This window comes from Nerophis ophidion, linkage group LG24 (genome assembly GCF_033978795.1).
Source record: "Nerophis ophidion isolate RoL-2023_Sa linkage group LG24, RoL_Noph_v1.0, whole genome shotgun sequence".
Classification (NCBI taxonomy): domain Eukaryota; kingdom Metazoa; phylum Chordata; class Actinopteri; order Syngnathiformes; family Syngnathidae; genus Nerophis; species Nerophis ophidion.
In genome coordinates, this window is record NC_084634.1 from 8,564,059 (window position 1) to 8,580,959 (window position 16,901).

Sequence of the window (16,901 nt, forward strand, 5' to 3'; positions counted from 1 at the left end):
TTGCTTCAACCTACACCCTTTCGGCTCAATCATTGCTCAAATTAGTGTTTTTTTATTTATTTTTTTGTTCTTTGTTTTATGTGAAGATTGCTGAAATAAAAAAAATCAAATTTTTTTTTTTCACGTGTCACGTGACCGCCCAAATATGGAGCGAAAAGGTAAACAAGGCTCGTCTCCTAGCAACCGTCTCCTGTCTTTGTTCGCAGGCGCGCGCGCTCGTGCGTCCTTGTGTATGTTGACGACGGGGGCGCGCGCCCCGCCTTTAATCTGACTGCGGTGACGTAATCGCGCATGGTGGGCGGGGCCTAAACCCAAACCATTCGACGCCCCCACAGACTCAAGTCAGTCAAGTCAGTAGCGGGCTGTCACCTCCCATGTGCCCGGCAGTCGAACTGGTAGCACCCGGCCACTTCAACGTCTCCTTCCCGCCGGTTGACTCCTGTCATGGGAGCCCTGGAGAGCAGGCTTCTCCCGACCGGCTCCGTCTAAAGCCCGGGGCCGTGACAGCTAGCTTCCTGCTAGCAATGTGAGCTAGCCTCTCCAGACTCAACTAAATCCTCGCTAGGTGGACTTTTTGAATATAACTCTTTCATTCGCTCTTTCATTCAAGAAGTATTTTTTATTTTTTTTATTTTTCTCAATTCAAGCCACATTTGAGCTACTCCAGCAACGGATGTCCCAGTGAACGGTAAGACGGGCTCTGTCTATTTGCTGGAACGGATGGGGATAATTTAACCAACATTGTTGATTATGTCAACCCATTAAACCGCGACTTTTGCATCCAATCACGCCCAAATGGTGCCTCCGAGCGCCCACACGAGCGACGTGTTGACATTATTCGCAGGAATTAGTCGGGTGTGTTTATTGCGGATAACAGGTTATGCAGGTCGAAGCGTGTGCGCGCGCAGCCAGCCGCGGTCCCGGCGTGTTTGGTATTCACCGCGGGTGGAGGTTCTTGAAAGGTTCTTGTGTGGTGGAGCCGCGGGGTACACAGTGGATGTCAGTGTGGGGGATCCGCAGCTGGGATGCGGAAAGGCTTGAAGGTGACTTGCATTGCTTTGGCTTTGCAGCGCACTCGTCATCATGACAACACGCGTGGGGAGTGGGAGGGGGTGTCCATCTTTGTTGTTGTTGTTGTTGTTGTTGTAAGCACAATACCATCCATCCATCCATCCATCCATTTCCTACCGCTTATTCCCTTTCGGGGTCGCGGGGGGCGCTGGCGCCTATCTCAGCTACAATCGGGCGGAAGGCGGGGTACACCCTGGACAAGTCGCCACCTCATCACAGGGCCAACACAGATAGACAGACAACATTCACACTCACATTCACACACTAGGGCCAATTTAGTGTTGCCAATCAACCTATCCCCAGGTGCATGTCTTTGGAAGTGGGAGGAAGTCGGAGTACCCGGAGGGAACCCACGCATTCACGGGGAGAACATGCAAACTCCACACAGAAAGATCCCGAGCCTGGATTTGAACCCAGGACTGCAGGACCTTCGTATTGTGAGGCAGACGCACTAACCCCCTATGCCACCGTGAAGCCCCATACAAGCCAAATATTTTAAAAAATATTTCCATGAGAGCAATATAATATTTTTTTTAAGACTGGATACAACTAAATGCTTGCATTTTTTAAGCAAGACCAACATTTGTCATTATTTCCAGTACTCTGTAATGCAATGTAATGTAATGCAGTTCAAGATGCTACCTCAGTAGAAGCATTTAAGTCTCATCTTAAAACTCATTTGTATACTCTAGCCTTTAAATAGACTCCCTTTTTAGACCAGTTGATCTGCCGTTTCTTTTCTTTTTCTCCTTTGTCCCACTCTCCCTTGTGGAGGGGGTCCGGTCCGGTGGCCATGGATTAAGTACTAGCTGTCCAGAGTCGGGACCCAGGATGGACCGCTCGCCTGTGTATCAGTTGGGGACTCTCTGCGCTGCTGATCCGCCTCCACTTGGGATGGTTTCCTGCTGGCTCCACTTCTGGACGGGACTCTCGCTACTGGGGACGGCGTGGCGCAGTGGGGATAGTGGCCGTGCGCAACCCGAGTGTCCCTGGTTCAATTCCCACCTAGTACCAACCTCGTCACGTCCGTTGTGTCCTGAGCAAGACACTTCACCCTTGCTCCTGATGGGTACTGGTGGGCGCCTTGCATGGCAGCTCCCTCCATCAGTGTGTGAATGTGTGTGTGAATGGGTAAATGTGGAAGTAGTGTCAAAGCGCTTTGATTACCTTGAAGGTAGAAAAGCGCTATACAAGTACAACCCATTTATCATTTATTTATTTACTGTGTTGGATCCACTTTGGACTGGACTATCACGGTTGTGTTGGATCCACTTTGGATTGAACTTTCACAATATCATATTAGACCCGCTCGACAGCCATTGCTTTCGGTTCCCTCAGGGGGGTGGGTTGTCCACATATACGGTCCTCTCCAAGGTTTCTCGCAGGGCCACCACAGATAGACAGACAACATTCACACTCACATTCACACACTAGGACCAATTTAGTGTTGCCAATCAACCTATCCCCAGGTGCATGTCTTTGGAAGTGGGAGGAAGCCGGAGTACCCGGAGGGAACCCACGCATTCACGGGGAGAACATGCAAACTCCACACAAAGATCCCGAGCCTGGATTTGAACCCAGGACCGCAGGACCTTCGTATTGTGAGGCAGACGCACTAACCCCTCTTCCACCGTGAAGCCCACTTTGATTCTACAGATCATAATAAATAATAAGTTTAATAATAAGTCTAATAAGTTTAATGTAATATTTCACAAATATTATTTGTTGAAAAAACGGAAACTAAAATGAAGAATTAAATTAAAATGTATTCTTCTTTACAATTAAAAAAAAACAAAACAATTTGCTTGAACATTGATTTAAATGGTCAGGAAAGAAGAGGAAGGAATTTAAAAGGTATATGTGTTTAGAAATCGTAAAATAATTTTTAAGGTTGTATTTTTTCTCTAAAATCGTCTTTCTGAAAGTTTTAAGAAGCAAAGTAAAAAAAAAAAAAAAAATTTATTTGAACAAGTGAAGGTGGCAGAGGGGTTAGTGCGTCTGCCTCACAATACGAAGTTCCTGCAGTCCTGGGTTCAAATCCAGGCTCGGGATCTTTCTGTGTGGAGTTTGCATGTTCTCCCCGTGAATGCGTGGGTTCCCTCCGGGTACTCCGGCTTCCTCCCACTTCCAAAGACATGCACCTGGGGATAGGTTGATTGGCAACACTAAAATTGGCCCTAGTGTGTGAATGTGAGTGTGAATGTTGTCTGTCTATCTGTGTTGGCCCTGCGATGAGGTGGCGGCTTGTCCAGGGTGTACCCCGCCTTCCGCCCGATTGTAGCTGAGATGGGCACCGGCGCCCCCCGCGACCCCAAAGGGGAATGAGCGGTAGAAAATGGATGGATGGATGGAAGACCAAGTCTTTAAAATATTTTCTTGGATTTTCAAATTCTATTTGAGTTTTGTCTCCTTAGAATTAAAAATGTCGAGCAAAGCGAGACCAGCTTGCTAGTAAATAAATACAATTTAAAAAATAGAGGCGGCTCACTGGTAAGTGCTGCTATTTGAGCTATTTTTAGAACAGGCCAGCGGGTGACTCATCTGGTCCTTACGGGCTACCTGGTGCCCGTGACCACTGCTGTACAGTGTACATCCATGACTAAACTACTACCAAGTGTGGATTCAGGCCGGGTGGCCTATATCAAGTTCCAGGTAACCGTACATTATTATATTTTATAAATTGTAAACCAAGTTGTGGTAGTAGTTGAGTCAGTAGTTCTGTCGTGGATGTACACTATATAGTGATGAATCCAATAAACATTTGATTTGATTTGACATTAAATTTGCAAAATGCGGTTGCGCATGGGTAGAGCGGCCGGCCAGAAACCTGAGGGTTGCAGGTTCGCTTCCCACCTATTGACATCCCAAAAAATCGCTGCCGTTGTGTCCTTGGGCAGGACCCCCGGTGCCACTCACACTGGTGAATGAATGATGAATGAATGATTGGTGGTGGTCGGAGGGGCCGTAGGCGCAAACTGGCTATGTAGCTTACCACCACCAGGTGTGAATGAATGATGAGTCCCACGGTTTCCTGCTGGCTCCGCTATGAACGGGACTCTCGCTGCTGTGTTGGATCCGCTTTGGACTGGACTCTCGCGACTGTGTTGGATCCATTATGGATTGAACATTCACAGTATCATGTTAGACCCGCTCGACATCCATTGCTTTCCTCCTCTCCAAGGTTCTCATAGTCATCATTGTCACCGACGTCCCACTGGGTCATTATTGTCACCGATGTCCCACTGGGTGTGAGTTTTCTTTGCCCTTATGTGGGCCTACCGAGGATGTCGTAGTGGTTTGTGCAGCCCTTTGAGACACTAGTGATTTAGGGCTATATAAGTAAACATTGATTGATTGATTGACTTCTCTGTGAGCGCTTTGAGTGTCTAAAAAAGCGCGACATAAATCTAAGTTATCTATTGTGCTTCCAACATTGTCCTCCCATGGTGTGCATTGTGACCTGCGAGGACCACCACACGATGTGCTGGACATATTGAACACACCTTTTCCCAAAAGTGTGTGGTCGGATTGCGGCCTGACTTCCTGTTGATGAAATGTGGAAGTGAGCGGTTGGACAACTTTTGGCACATCTCCCCTGGTGTTTACATACCAGTGGCGGATGCTGGTCTCTCAAGCAGGGGGAAGCTCAATTTCGGCCTAGGGCATAAAATGTGTTGGTTTATTTATACGTAAATTCTACAATCCGTTCATTTTTAAGAAAGCGCAGCACGGTGTGACAGGGGTTAGTGCATGTGCCTCACAATACGAAAGTCCTGAGTTCAATCCCGGGCTCGGGATCTTTCTGTGTGGAGTTTGCATGTTCTCCCCGTGACTGCGTGGGGTCCCTCTGGGAATTGATTAACGTGGACTTAAACAAGTTGAAAAACTTATTCGGGTGATACCATTTAGTGGTCAATTGTACGGAATATGTACTGAACTGTGCAATCTAATAATAAAAGTTTCAATCAATCTATTAAAAAAACTCTGGCTTCCTTCCCACCTTCAAAAACATGCACCTGGGGATAGGTTGATTGGCAACACTAAATGGGTCTTAGTGTGTGAATGTTGTCCGTCTATCTGTGTTGGCCCTGAGATGTGGTGGCGAATTGTCCAGGGTGTACACCGCCTTCCGCCCGAATGCAGCTGAGATAGGCTCCAGCACCCCCGCAACCCCAAAAGGGACAAGTGGTTGAAAATGGCTGGATGGATCTGTTTATTTATTATATCAATCAATCAATCAATCAATCAATGTTTATTTATATAGCCCTAAATCACAAGTGCCTCAAAGGGCTGCACAAACCACAACGACATCCTCAGTAGGGCCCACATAAGGGCAAGGAAAAACTCACCCCAATGGGACGTCGACAATGACTATGAAAAACCTTGGAGAGGACCGAAAGCAATGGATGTCGAGCGGATCTAACATGATATTATGAAAGTCCAATCCATAGTGGATCTAACGTAACCGTGAGAATCAAGTCCAAAGTGGATCCAATATAGCAGCGGGAGTCCCATCCAAGGTGGATGGTACTTAGCCCTTATTTAACCAGGTAAAAATCCCATTGAGATCAAAGATCTCTTTTCCAAGGGAGACCTGGCGAAGAGGTTAGCAGCAAGGTTACAATAAAAACAGTAAACCACACATAAAACATCAAATTTACAACATTAAAACTTGCCCACATGAGACATGTGCATACAGACAAGGTAGACTGCAGTCCTTGCACAGAAGCTTTAAAGGGGAACATTATCACCAGACCTATGTAAGCGTGAATATATACCTTGATGGTGCGGAAAAAAGACCATATATTTTTTAACCGATTTCCGAAGTCTAAATAGGTGAATTTTGGCGAATTAAACCCCTTTCTGTTTATCACTCATGTGGTGATGACGTCAGAACGTGACGTCGCCGAGGTAATACAGCCGCCATTTTCATTTTCAACACATTACAAACACTGGGTCTCAGCTCTGTTATTTTCCGTTTTGTTCGACTATTTTTTGGAACTTGGGAGACATCATGCCTCATTGGTGTGTTGTCTGTGGGTCTAACAACACTAACAGGGAGGGATTCAAGTTGCACCACTGGCCCGAAGATGCGAAAGTGTCTGCCGCCAGACCCCCATTGAATGTGCCAGAGTGTCTCCACATTTTACATCGCACAACGATAAAGACAACTAAATCACAAAGGTGAGTTTTGTTGATGTTGACTTATGTGCTAATCAGATATATTTGGTCGCGGCGTGACTGCCAGCTAATCGATGCTAACATGCTACTTACCGGCGGTGCTAAAGCAGACATGGCACAGATGCATTTGCAACTATATTACGTTTCCTTCCACCCATATTTAATGCGAAAAAAACATTTACCAATCGACGGATTTTAGTTGCTCCGGTGTCAAGAGATGCGAAAGTCCTGATCGTTTGGTCCGCACATTTTACCGGCGATGCTAACACAGCTATTCGGCCATGCTATGGCTATGAATAGCGTCAATAGCTTCAGTTTCTTCTTCAATACTTTCATACTCCAACCATCTGTTTCAATACATGCGTAATCTGTTGAATCGCTTAAACCGCTGAAATCCGAGTCTGAATCCGAGCTAATGTCGCTATATCTTGCTGTGGTATCTGCCGTTGTTTGTTTACATTGGCAGCACTGTATGACGTCACAGGGAAATGGATAATCGCGTCGCAAATAGCAAAAATCAAGCACTTTAAAGCTTTTTTTAGGGCTATTCGGGGACCGGTAACATTAAGAAAAAAACTTCCAAAAATACAACAAGCCACTGGGAACTGATTTTTATTGTTTTTAACCCTTTTGAAATTGTGATAATTAAACTCATTCCATGCAACAAGGATTTTAAGTTCAATATTCAATTTAGATTAGATTAGATTAGATAGTACTTTATCTATTCCGTCAGGAGAGTTCCTTCAGGAAAATTACAATTTTCAGCACAATCCCATTCAAGATCAGACAAACATTACAGGGAGACAGAACAGGATCGCTGACGGGTCTGCCGGCTTCCAGTGCCCCTTACAATAAAGATGACATACAGATTTGTAGGTTATTCCAAGCCTTCGGTGCTGAAAACCTAAATGCTTACTTGCCCTGTTCAGTTCTCACTTTGGGGACGACAAATTGCAGAACATTCATTGAGCAAAGATTGTGACTTCCTTGTTTCTTTGTTGATAAGATGGGGCGATACCCAGAATGGTTTTGTAGATGAACACATACCAATGATTGAGGCGTTGAGCACATAAAGATGTCCAGTTAACCATTGAGTACAACACACAATGCCGAGTAAGGGGAGCGCAGTTGCTGATGAATCCCAGTGCTCCGTGGTACACACTATCCAGCTTGTGGAGACAACCAGCAGTAGCATTCATGTACAACACATCTCCATAGTCAAGAACAAGTAAAAACGTTGTTTCCACCAATTTGTGTTTCACAGTAAAAGAAAAGCAAGACTTGTTTCTATCTGTGACCCTGTCATTATCAAAAAGGCGTCTTTTCCAGGGATTTGACAAGTGTCCTCTCAGTGGCCGGCAGAGCCAGGCTGTTTAAACGGCCTTGGCTCATGGTGTTGCGGGTGTAAGACTTGAGTAACTTTAAACAGGAGAAGCTCCTCTCTAGCTGCCATCGTTGCCACTAATGACAATAGTTTGTACACCTGCGTGCATTAAAGTTAAAGTAACAAATATTGTTACACACACACGGTGGCCGCATCCGGGAATCATTTTTGGTGATTTAACCCCCAATTCCAACCTTTGATGCTGAGTGCCAAGTAAGGCGGTAACGGGGTCCCATTTTTATAGTCAATCAATCAATCAATGTTTACTTATATAGCCCTAAATCACTAGTGTCTCAAAGGGCTGCACAAACCACCACGACATCCTCGGTAGGCCCACATAAGGGCAACGAAGACTCACCCCAGTGGGACATGGGTGACAATAATGACCCAGTGGGACGTCGGTGACAATGATGACTATGAGAACCTTGGAGAGGAGGAAAGCAATGGATGTCGAGCGGGTCTAACATGATACTGTGAAAGTTCAATCCACAATGGATCCAACACAGTCGCGAGAGTCCAGTCCAAAGCAGATCCAACACAGCAGCGAGAGTCCCGTTCACAGCGGAGCCAGCAGGAAACCATCCCAAGCGGAGGCGGATCAGCAGCGCAGAGATGTCCCCAGCCGATACACAGGCAAGCAGTACATGGCCACCGGATCGGACCGGACCCCCTCCACAAGGGAGAGTGGGACATAGAAGAAAAAGAAAAGAAACGGCAGATCAACTGGTCTAAAAAGGGAGTCTATTTAAAGGCTAGAGTATACAAATGAGTTTTAAGGTGAGACTTAAATGCTTCTACTGAGGTGGCATCTCGAACTGTTACCGGGAGGGCATTCCAGAGTACTGGAGCCCGAACGGAAAACGCTCTATAGCCCGCAGACTTTTTTTGGGCTTTGGGAATCACTAATAAGCCGGAGTCCTTTGAACGCAGATTTTTTGCCGGGACATATGGTACAATACAATCGGCAAGATAGGATGGAGCTAGACCGTGTAGTATTTTATACGTAAGTAGTAAAACCTTAAAGTCACATCTTAAGTGCACAGGAAGCCAGTGCAGGTGAGCCAGTACAGGCGTAATGTGATCAAACTTTCTTGTTCTTGTCAAAAGTCTAGCAGCCGCATTTTGTACCAACTGTAATCTTTTAATGCTAGACATGGGGAGACCCGAAAATAATACGTTACAGTAGTCTTTGGTATGACTCGGCCGGGGTTCGATCTCACAACATACCGATCTCAGGGCGGACACTCTAACCCAGGGGTTGGGAACCTTTTTGGCTGAGAGAGCCAAAAAGCCAAATATGTTAAAATATATTTCCCTAAGAGCCATATAATATTTTTTTTTAACGCTGAACACAACTAAACCCGTGCATTTTTAAGTAAGACCAACATTTCTAGTATAATAGGTATCTTATTCTTTGTAATAACATTGTTATTCTGAAGCTAACTGTGGAGGGGGCGTGGCCTGCGGGCCTGCAGCGACAGGTGCGTAGATAGCCCACATGGGCCTTGTTATCGAATCACCTGTCTCTCTGTTATAAGCAGCAGCCAGGCGGAGAGACTGGGTTGGGGCTGGAAATACTATTGCTGGAAAGCAACTGAGAGACTTATTGAAAAATAAAACAATATTGTAACGCTGAAACAGGCTCTCATGTCGGTGCTTGGGGGTCTGAAGAACCCCCAGGAGGGCAAGCCCCACACTAACCAATAATAAATAAATAACTTCTTACCATTAACGCAACTTCTTGAACAGGTGCGGTAGAAAACGGATGGATGGATTAAAAATGCATGAGAATGTTTTATATTTTGAACATTATTTTTAACAATGTGATTACAAGTGGAATTATTCATTACTTATCGTGTTAAGCAATGTCAGCTCAGATTTATCTGAGAGCCAGATGCAGTCATCAAAAGAGCCACATCTGGCTCTGGAGCCATAGGTTCCCTACCCCTGCTCTAACCACTAGGCCACAGAGTAAGTTGCCTATAAATGTATGTTGGTTGTTCAATAAAAACAAAACAAAAATCATTAAAATTATCTGCCATTAAAGGCCTACTGAAAGCCACTACTACCCACCACGCAGTCTGATAGTTTATATATCAATGATGAAATATTAACATTGCAACACATGCCAATACGGCCTTTTTAGTTTACTAAATTGCAATTTTAAATTTCCCGCGGAGTTTCTTGTTGAAATGTGCGCGTGACGTCACGGACTGTCAGGTCATATTAGCGGCTAAAAGTCGTCTCTTTTCATCGCGCAACTAAACAGTATCCCGGACATCTGTGTTGCTGAATCTTTTGCAATTTGTTCAATTAATAATGGAGAAGTCAAAGTAGAAAGATGGAGTTGGGAAGCTTTAGCCTTTTAGCCACACAAACACACCGTGATTCCTTGTTTAAAATTCCCAGAGGTGAAGCTTTACTATGGCTCAGAGCGGTCAAGCGAACATGGTTCCCGACCACTTGTCAACCGGCAGGTTTCGGTGAGAAAATAGTGGTAAAAAGTCGCCTCTTAACGGAGATCAGCTGAGCTTGCGCCGTCCATGCAGCTGACGTCGACTCCCCTCAGAGACTGGCCTCAAGACACCCGTCCGACTATCAGGTACTATTTGATCTCACTAAAACACTAGCAACACAATAGAAAAATAAGGGATTTCCCAGAATTATCCTTGTAAATGTGTCTAAAAACATCCGCCTTTTTTTTTTAAAAACTTTTTTTCTATTTTTTTTTTCTATCATCCTCGCTCCCTCTGTATTTAGTTAGCGCAGGCAGCATGAAGCAGGGCTTTTATTGTGAAGATAGGAAATGTGCAGTCGGCCTTTAGAGTTTTGACGGAAGGTACGGCGCGAGAGTCTGTTGAAATAAAAAGTGTTTCTCGCCTTCCTCTCGGTCATATTTTAATAATAATGATCTTGCAGCAGCCAGCGTCATCTCATAAGACCCTCCGGTACCGTGAATGTCATTTAAGTGACGTCTTGGTGAAGATTGATCATCACTGATTTTTAGGTCTATTTTTTTTAAAAGCCTGGCTCGAGATCGACTGACACACCCCCCGCGGTCGACTGGTAGCTCGCGATCGACGTAATGGGCACCCCTGACTTAGAACATGTTCCCCAAGTGTCCGAATAACTCTAAATTAAGTCTTTGTTACTTAGAATATGTTCCCCTATATTAAAGTGTTACCAAAAACATACAACTTTGTCTTGAATTTGAAAAAAATAAAGTTTTATTTTTCACTAAAGAAGGGTTTGGTGAATGCGCATATGAAACTGGTGGGGTTTGGCGTCTCCAACAAGGTTAAGAACCACTGATTTAGGATAAAAGAGCAATAAATAGATTACTGTACAGATAAATATATTGCACCTTTGCATATGCATCCACGTTTATGGATGTATGTTATACTGTCTCTATATTCCAGTGAGTTAATCCGTTTTTTGGGGGGGAATTGAGGGGATTATTATGATGCGTTCAAGAGTCTTATGGCCTGAGGGAAGAAGCTGTTAGAGAACCTTGAGGTTCTGTTACAAAGGCTGCAGAACATCTTTCTAAAGTCCAGCAGTGAAAACAGTCCTTGGTGGGACTGTTATTTATTAGTGATTCCTAGAGCCCAAAAAAAGTCTGCGGGCTATAGAGCGTTTTCCGTTCGGGCTCCAGTACTCTGGAATGCCCTCCCGGTAACAGTTCGAGATGCTACCTCAGTAGAAGCATTTAAGTCTCACCTTAAAACTCATCTGTATACTCTAGCCTTTAAATAGACCTCCTTTTTAGACCAGTTGATCTGCCGCTTCTTTTCTTTCTCCTATGTCCCCCCCTCCCTTGTGGAGGGGGTCCGGTCCGATGACCATGGATGAAGTACTGGCTGTCCAGAGTCGAGACCCAGGATGGACCGCTCGTCGGGACCCAGGATGGACCGCTCGCCTGTATCGGTTGGGGACATCTCTACGCTGCTGATCTGCTTGAGATGGTTTCCTGTGGACGGGACTCTCGCTGCTGTCTTGGATCCGCTTGAACTGAACTCTCGCGGCAGTGTTGGAGCCACTATGGATTGAACTTTCACAGTATCATGTTAGACCCGTTCGACATCCATTGCTTTCGGTCCCCTAGAGGGGGGGGGGGGGTTGCCCACATCTGAGGTCCTCTCCAAGGTTTCTCATAGTCAGCATTGTCACTGGCGTCCCACTGGATGTGAATTCTCCCTGCCCACTGGGTGTGAGTTTTCCTTGCCCTTTTGTGGGTTCTTCCGAGGATGTTGTAGTCGTAATGATTTTTGCAGTCCTTTGAGACATTTGTGATTTAGGGCTATATAAATAAACATTGATTGATTGATTGATTGATGGGGTGGGAGGAGTCTCGGCAGATTCTCTCAGCCCGGGTCAAGCAGCAGCTTTTTGCGATTTCCCGGATAGGAGAAAGAGGAGTCCGGATAATCTTTTCCGCCGTCTGCAGAGACTTCCAGTCCGAGGCACTGCAGGCTCCAGTCCAGACAGAGATGCAGTTGGTCCTTAGGCTCTCTATAGTGCATCTGTAGAATGTGGTGAGAATGGGGGAAGGGAGCTTGTGCTCTTTTCATCCGACGCAACGGTACATTGTTTGGGGGTATTACGCCGATAGGGAGACGTTTTTATTCACACTATGTGTCGGGTGTGTCTGGACCTCAGCGGCGTAGGCTCTGTCGAACCCCCGAGGCCGACTCACCGAACCCCTAGGGTTCGATCGAACCCGGGTTAAGAACCACTGCCGTTTCTTTTCTTTTTCTTCTATGTCCCACTCTCCCTTGTGGAGGGGGTCCGGTCCGATCCGGTGGCCATGTACTGCTTGCCTGTGTATCGGCTGGGGACATCTCTGCGCTGCTGGTCCGCCTCCGCTTGGGATGGTTTCCTGCTGGCTCCGCTTTGGACTGGACTCTCGCGACTGTGTTGGATCCATTGTGGATTGAACTTTCACAGTATCATGTTAGAACCGCTCGACATCCATTGCTTTCCTCCTCTCCAAGGTTCTCATAGTCATCATTGTCACCGACGTCCCACTGGGTCATTATTGTCACGGATGTCCCACTGGGTGTGAGTTTTCCTTGCCCTTATGTGGGCCTACCGAGGATGTCGTGGTGGTTTGTGCAGCCCTTTGAGACACTAGTGATTTAGGGCTATATAAGTAAACATTGATTGATTGATTGATGCTGTAGGTATTGGTAATAAGACTGGCTGTTCTATCTCAAAATGGCCACATTATTTTCTAAAGCTTGCCCAATCAAAGCGATGCGTTTTGAAACGGGAAGCTGCGGCGGGACTTTCTCTGTCTCTGGTGAATCATATCTCAGATGATCAATGAGCTCCCTCCAGCCTCAACACGAGCTGACTAAGACTTCCTCCCCCGTGCAAATGCCGCCACTTCCTGTTATTGCCCTGGAAATCCTACAGCCGTTTCAGTGCATCGTCCCTTCAGCAGATGTTTTCAGGGTAACTTTCACCATTTTCAAGGGTTTGACGGGAGATAAAACAAGACAGCGGATTGTTGTCCATAGACAGAAATATGGCTGAAAACTAAGTTGGTCCATATCGATAATTATTGCTATTTTTTTATGACCTTTGGAAAATACGGATCAGGAGAAAAGTAAGTGTTAACATTTTTATTTAAAATGATTATAATCCCCAGGAAGGACGGGAAATGTCAACACAAGCATATTTGGATGTAAACACAATTCTAAAATCACAATAAAATCTTAACAATAACCTCTTTAAATGAAGGTGCAAAAACAAGGAATGTGTAAGAAATGCTTAATAAAATTAACCATAGAGATACCAGAGAACTGTTTTTTTTTTTTCAGGGCTAGTGCCAGGAAGTTACAGCTGTGTTACATTTAATTTGGTCTGTTCTTATTTAAGTATGGAAATGAATTTGTTATGCAGTATCCATCATCTTCCGCTTATCCGAGGTCGGGTTGCGTGGGCAACAGCCTAAGCAGGGAAACCCAGACTTCCCTCTCCCTAGCCACTTCGTCTAGCTCTTCCCGGGGGATCCCGAGGCGTTCCCAGGCCAGCCGGGAGACATAGTCTTCCCAACGTGTCCTGGGTCTTCCCCGTGGCCTCCTACCGGTTGGACGTGCCCTAAACACCTCCCTAGGGAGGCATTCGGGTGGCATCCTGACCAGATGCCCGAACCACCTCATCTGGCTCCTCTCGATGTGAAGGAGCAGCGGCTTTACTTTGAGTTCCTCCCGGATGACAGAGCTTCTCACCCTATCTCTAAGGGAGAGGAAACTCATTTCGGCCGCTTGTACCCGTGATCTTATCCTTTCAGTCATGACCCAAAGCTCATGACCATAGGTGAGGATGGGAACGTAGATCGACCGGTAAATTGAGAGCTTTGCCTTCCGGCTCAGCTCCTTCTTCACCACAACGGATCGGTACAACGTCCGCATTACTGAAGACGCCGCACCGATCCGCCTGTTATAATAATAATAATACTGTTATGCAGTATTATTATGCAACTATTATTGGATCAAAATGTTATTTTAAAGTAGCACATTTGTTGTATGGTATTTAATTTTTTTTATACAGTCCTGGAGTTTAGTTCCTACCTGGCCTTTCCGTACATCCGAATAGGGAACGGGCGGGGGTTGAAAGGAATAGATGATTGCGGCGTAGCACTAGGGTCCGTTTGGAAAAAATCCTAAAAATGACCATACTGTCGAGTTGACTTTAACCTGTTTTTTTCTGCAAGAACTCATTTTTACTTTCTCTTCTTGAGAATTAACAGCAAGATGGCCCAACAAAATTTGACAGTTGATACTGATACGTGATTGGCTGTTTAGCGTGTCCTTTCCATTGCTCTGACCCCCCCCCCCAAAAAAATAAACATTTTAATATTTATCGGAACATTTTATTAAGTTTTTGATATCGATTATATGTCTATTGCGATATATATTGATATAATTTTATCGGCCCAGCGCTATGCTGTAGGGCAGGGGTGTCAAAGTCAAATACAGAGAGGGCCAAAATTTTAAACTGAACAAAGGGTTGAACAAATGAACCTTTTTAATAGGGACCCAAACAAGTTCTGCATTGAATATTGAACAAGCAAGGCTTATATAACTTTATAGTGACATGCAAAACCGAGTTTCAAATAATAATGATAATAATTCAATCAATCAATCAATGTTTACTTATATAGCCCTAAATCACTAGTGTCTCAAAGGGCTGCACAAACCACCACAACATCCTCGGTAGGCCCACATAAGGGCAAGGAAAACTCACACCTACTGGGACATCGGTGACAATAATGACCCAGTGGGACGTCGGTGACAATGATGACTATGAGAACCTTGGAGAGGAGGAAAGCAATGGATGTCGAGCGGGTCTAACATGATACTGTGAAAGTTCAATCCACAATGGATCCAACACAGTCGCGAGAGTCCAGTCCAAAGCGGATCCAACACAGCAGCGAGAGTCCCGTTCACAGCGGAGCCAGCAGGAAACCATCCCAAGCGGAGGCGGATCATTAAAAAATATCAATGGCATATCAAATAAAATTTAAATAAAAATTGAGTGCCTTTTTTCTATTTGCAGTCTTCCGAGGTAAATGTCAAAATTAAATTTGTCCACAGGCTAATAATACATTTGAAAATAAAATAACAATAATGAATGAATCAAACATTCAAGCCTTGAAGTAACAAGAGAAAGTGAATGAATAAATTAATTATTGCTCAGTTTGCTACACTGATTTGCTTGAACAATGAATATGGAACAAGCAAGAATTATATAACTTAATAGTGCAAAATCAACATTCAAAAAACAATTGAACAAAAAAAAAAAAGGTCAAATAAATACAATTTAAATAAAGGTCCTGCAGTCCTGGGTTCAAATCCCGGCTCGGGATCTTTCTGTGTGGAATTTGCATGTTCTCCCCGTGAATGCGTGGGTTCCCTCCGGGTACTCCGGCTTCCTTCCACTTCCAAAGACATGCACCTGGGGATAGGTTGATTGGCAACACTAAATTGGCCCTAATGTGTGAATGTGAGTGTGAATGTTGTCTGTCTATCTGTGTTGGCCCTGCGATGAGGTGGCGACTTGTCCAGGGTGTACCCCGCCTTCCGCCCGATTGTAGCTGAGATAGGCGCCAGCGCCCCCCGCGACCCCGAAAGGGAATAAGCGGTAGAAAATGGATGGATGGATGGATAAAATATTTAATGCCTCTTTTCTATTTGCCGCCTTCTGAGGTAAATATGAACATTACATTTTTCCACAGGCTAATAAATAAAATAATAATGAGATGGGTGGGGTTGGTGGTGGGGGGCGGGTTTTGGTGGTAGTCAGTGCTGCAAGGGTTTCTGGGTATTTGCGGATGTTCTCCCGAAATGTGTTAGTCATTCTTGTACGGTGTGGGTTCACAGTGTGGCGCATATTAGTAACAGTGTTAAAGTTGTTTATACGGCCACCCTCAGTCTGACTTGTATGGCTGTTGAGCAAGTATGCTTGGCATTCACTTAAGTGTGCGTACAAATCGCATATATCATGTGACTTGGCCGGCACGCTGTTTGTATGGAGTCAAAGCGGACGTGACGACATATTGTATACAACGCTAAATGCACTGCCGTTGTAGTACCGGCGGGCCAGCTCTATTGTTAATTTGATATTGCCTCGAGGGCCAAATGAAATTGGGCCAGAGTTTGACACCCATGCTGTAGGGCTTTGATGGTAGATAAAAACAAGACTGCGGTCATGTCCAAAGACATGAGATAATTTTTGCTTTGTGAGCACACATCTCATGCAGCACCTCGTGCTCTGCAATCATCTGACAGCCCACGCCTCCTTCCCAAGTCTTATCTTTTCAGATATATATATATATATATATATATATATATATATATAAAAGTCTGAAAAGATATATATATATATATAGATATATATATATATGTATATATATATATATATATATATATATATATATATATATATGTATATATATATATATATATATATATATATCTTTTTAAATTTTTACGGCTTTTTCTACGTGAAAGTGAAATAAGTTTTTCCCAAACATTAATTTGTTGTGGCCTGCCATGGATAAATTTTGGACCGCCATGAATAGATTTGGGGCTAACTTTTAAGAATTCCTGGGGAAAAGAAAGATCCTGGGCAACAGAACAGCCCTGACACAGATAATAGAAATGGAAAAAATAATATTCAGTATTGGAGAAAAAAATTGACATATTTCATATGTTATATCCAGAAAATGTCTCTAATATAATAATTAATAAAGATG

The 16,901-nt window shown here is 44.5% G+C and overlaps 1 protein-coding gene across 8 annotated transcripts in view; it reads left to right on the forward strand.

The window, feature by feature from the left end:
• Positions 1–16,901, forward strand: part of LOC133542284 (kinesin light chain 1) — a 242,844-nt gene that overhangs the window by 154,000 nt on the left and 71,943 nt on the right. The window contains exons 1-2 of one of the 8 annotated variants that reach the window (XM_061886268.1): positions 299–565; positions 648–688. The exons of 6 other annotated variants lie outside the window; for them this stretch is intronic. The gene's annotated coding sequence lies outside the window, so the exon portion shown is untranslated. Of the gene's footprint in view, positions 1–298; positions 689–16,901 lie in introns of those variants that run through there. One more of the 8 variants, XM_061886267.1, reaches the window with a different exon arrangement.